This window comes from Myodes glareolus, chromosome 7 (assembly GCF_982192425.1).
Source record: "Myodes glareolus chromosome 7, mMyoGla1.1, whole genome shotgun sequence".
Taxonomy (NCBI): domain Eukaryota; kingdom Metazoa; phylum Chordata; class Mammalia; order Rodentia; family Cricetidae; genus Myodes; species Myodes glareolus.
Genome location: NC_142032.1, coordinates 27,525,150 through 27,529,309, shown reverse-complemented (window position 1 = coordinate 27,529,309; position 4,160 = coordinate 27,525,150). Strand labels below are relative to the sequence as shown.

The following is a 4,160-nucleotide window of genomic DNA, read 5'->3' as shown; positions in this document are numbered from 1 at the left end:
ATAAATAAGATGAAGAAAAGAAAGGAAACCTAATGGGGTTAAGTTGCCTATGGTCCTGCAGTTGATGGGCAGAGCTAGATTCTTCAGGCCAGGTCTCACATACATTTCACTATGGCATAAGGGAAACATTACAAAATACCCAATACACTGTTTACTCCAGTATTGATAGAAATTATTCATTGAAAGTTTTCTAAAAGATTAATAATACAATGATTCTTTCAATATGAATGAGAGAAGTATTTTTAAGACTAACCATCAAAAGTATTTACTTTTGTAGAAGTCTCTGTTGCCTTTAACTCACATATGGATTGGATATATCCAGGATGTGTGTTGTGCTAGAGTGCCAATGGGCCCATAGTTAGGTCTCAGTCAGTTTTGTTGCGAAAGCAGTCTTTGAATCATCAAGACTGCACATTTATTTCTGTGGTTTCACCAATAGCACACACAACCAAATTCCTAGGAAAGTGATGCCATCTAGTGGTAGAACTAGGCAAAGGCTGCGTCCCTGCAACAGATAACGTGTGTAATTATTCACCCTATAAAGAGAATGTGAGATATACGCTGTCTCCTCCTGCTCTCGCCACCATAGAGCCTACATACCTTTCCTGTCGTGATGAACTGCATCTCTTAAATCATGAATCAAAATAAATGTCTCCTCCCTTGAAAAGTGAGAAAAAAAAAGAAAGGAAGGAGGGAGGGAGGGAGGGAGGGAGAGAGAGAGAGAGAGAGAGAGAGAAGGAAAGAAGGAAAGAGAGAGAGAGAGAGAGAGAGAGAGAGAGAGAGAGAAAGGCAGACAACTGGGGGTGGGACAAAATGCTGGGCCATACTACAAATATGGATGACCCTTGAGAGCACTGTACTAATGAGAAAAGCCAGACACAAGTCCACCTATGAGCAATGTCTAGGATACGTAAAAGCATGGAGACTGAGGGGATTTGCCAGGGCTGAGAGTGGAGATTAAACACTCTCATGAACATGACCCTTTTGTCTGATGAAAACGACCTGGAAATATAGATCTTCCGCTACAATGTTCTAGCTACTATTCAATCTTACGTCCTACATGTTAGAAAGATGTGAAGGTCTAAAAGTCAGTTTCTCTCCTTAAAAGTTAAACTTGAGTTACAGAGAGTCCTATGTCTAGATAACAATAATAGAAGAAGGGTATGATCCAGGCACACGGTTAGAGAAGACCACTTCTCTGGTCAACTGGAGAAGGACATCAGCTTTTCTTGGTGTGGGTTCAAACAGAAAGCTGTCCAGAAAGACATCTGAGAAGATGGATTCTGATCTGGAGCATGCAGGAATCAGCACTTCGCAGAACCTCAACTCAAGTTCAGATGCCCACACATCTCTCGGCGTATTCCTTTCTGCCTCCTGATGCAGTTGAGGAAGCACTGCAGAAGGCTCTTGCCTCCCTGCCATCATGTCTAAGTCAGAGTCTCCTATGGAAGGGGATGGGCGCGGACGACTGTACAAGCTCTTCATCGGGAAGCTCAGCTTGGAAAGGAATGATGAGAATCTGAGGCGCCATTTTGACCAATGGGGAGCACTAACTGACTGTGATTATGAGAGATCCAAGCACCGAGCCATTCAGGGGCTTTAGGTTTGCCATGGATACCATTGTGAAGGAAGTGGGTGCAGTTATGAGTACAAAACCTCACAGGGTAGATGGAAGAGTTGAGGAACAGAAGGGAGCTTTGTCAAGAGAAGATTCTCAAAGGTCAAGTGCCCACTTAACTGAAAAGTTCTGAGGTGGTGGCATTAGAAAAGACACCAAGGAAGATCACCTATTCTGAACAGTATAGGGAAGTTGAAGTAACCGAAATCATGACTGACAGAGTGAGGGAAAGAGGAGCTTTGCTTTTTGTCACCTTTGACAACCATGACTCTGTGGAGAAGATTGTCATCCATAAACACCAAATCATGAATGGCTACAACCGTGCAATGAAACAAGCCCTGTGGAAGCAAGAAACGTCTGATGCTTCATCCAGTCAAAAAAGTCCAAGCGTTTCCAGAAACTTTGGCGGTAGTCCTGGAGGCGGTTTTGGTGGCAATGACAGTTTTGGTTGAGGAGGAAACGCAGAGGTCATGGTGACTTTGGTGGCGGTCGTGGTGGTGGTGGTGGCTAAATGGCAGTAGTGAAGATGGCCATAATGGGTTTGGTAACGATGGTGGTTATGGACAAAGGGACCTTTGTTATTCTGGAGGAAGCAGAGACTATGGACGTGGTGAACAGGGTTTGGAAAAGCAGAATAGAAGCTGTGGCAGGAGTGGAAGCCATGACAACCGTGACAATGGAGGAGATCGAGACTTTTTGTGGTGGGAGTGGAGGCAAATTTGGAGGTGGTGTAATTAATTACAATAATTACAACAAGCTTTAAACTTTGGACCAATCAAAGGAGAAAACTTTGGAGGCAGAAGCTCCAGTCCTTATGGTGATGAAGGACAGTATTTGGCTTAGCCACAAAACCAAGGTGGCTATGGTGGTCCTAACAGCAATGGTAGCTCTGGCAGTGACAGACGGTTCTAATTACTGCCAGCTAAATAAGCTCAGCCAGAGATGAGAGCCAGAGAGGTGACAGGGAAGATACAGGTTACAAAGGATTTGTGAACTTGCCACGCACAGGTGGCAATGGCCTAGCCACTCATGACAAAGAAGACATGTTTTAGTCAATATTCATGTGCATGGACAAAAAGAACTGCAAGAGTGAATTTGTGACTAATTGTGTAGCAGGTTATCTTAACATCTGTCCTGTGCAAAGAGAAACACATTCTGACAAAGTGTTTTAATGTAGACTTTTTCTCTCCCCTGCTGTTGATTCCTAAATGTCTTGTCCTGATGCTGAATAAATATGTCTTAAAAAAAATAAAAGTTCAAAAGTCCAACAGGGTCAATGGCATGCACCTATGTTGATCTTCCAGCAGAGAGATCCAGTCTGCTCCAATTCTGAGGGCACATGACAAATGTATAGAAAAAAAATCCCTTGATTCTTGCTTCAACAGACAACTAGGGACAATCTGTGGAGTCCTTATATAAAGTCATCCAACAAGTACAGGCTGAACAAGGCAAAGAGAAAAGAAAGTGTTGCAGTAGAGGAACCAGACAATTGTTACATCAACCAAGATATCAGAGTCAGCATCATCACAGTAAGACAGGTCCGTAGTTTATATCCTTGAGACAGTATAAGAATGGTGTTCTATCTCTGAAATTTCTCTCCCCCAAACCTACAACCCCAAGCTAATCAGGAAGGAGCAGACAATCCCAGTTGAGGGATACACTGCAAAATACTTCTCAAATATTTTCCTAAATTTTCTCAGTCTTTGAAAGCAAAGAAATTCTGTGAACCTGTCATAGCCAAACATTATCTAAGAAGGAAGAATGACTAATCACATTATGATAGGAATCCTGAAATTAAAAAGATTAGGTAAAACTGTAGAAACCTGAATAAAGTATAGACCTTAGGTAGAATGTGTTGATTATGGTTTATTAATTGTAACAAACTTCCTAGAGTAATTGAAGATAGCAATCAGGGAGTCTGATATCAGGAATGTGAGGACTTTACCATCTTCACCCTTTCGCCTAAATTTGAGACTGTTTATAAAAATAAATATTTTTAACATATACTCACATAAAACAAATTATTTCATCTCTTACATTCAAGGAATTTAGTTAACATAAGGAATATTCAGCCTTTTCTCACCACACATCCTCAGTAGAGTGACATTATCTTTAAATCCTGTGTGGCAGTCCCTGACATACTTCCTCTGAAGGACAGGATGACCTGGAAGTCTAAGTACTTCCTAAGGGTCATCCAACTTCAAGGTGAGTACCCAAAATGTTGCTGTTGGGCATCTTATGCAGCCGGTATCTTATCCAAGCCAATACCATAGACCTGTACGCCTCACAGTAGGATAATTGTGGGGCTGCTGGGCAAGAATGTCATGCCACGCCAACACACGGCATCTCGAATACATGTTTGTCTGTGGGTTGCTTACCTAACTGTTGCCTGCCTTGGCACATTCTATCATAGCAGATACAAGTATGTTCTGGCTCTGTTTGTGGAGACTCAGTCCATCTCCCCACTTGCTGAAAAGGTCAAAGCGTTTCTACTGATGGCATTTGTAACTGCCATCCCTGAGCCTGCTGCCACCACGGCTGT

The 4,160-nt window shown here is 42.5% G+C and overlaps 1 pseudogene; it reads left to right on the top strand.

The window, feature by feature from the left end:
* The first annotated feature begins 1,423 nt into the window (after nucleotides 1–1,423).
* Nucleotides 1,424–3,009, top strand: LOC125403381 (heterogeneous nuclear ribonucleoprotein A1-like; annotated as a pseudogene).
* The last annotated feature ends 1,151 nt before the right edge of the window (nucleotides 3,010–4,160 follow it).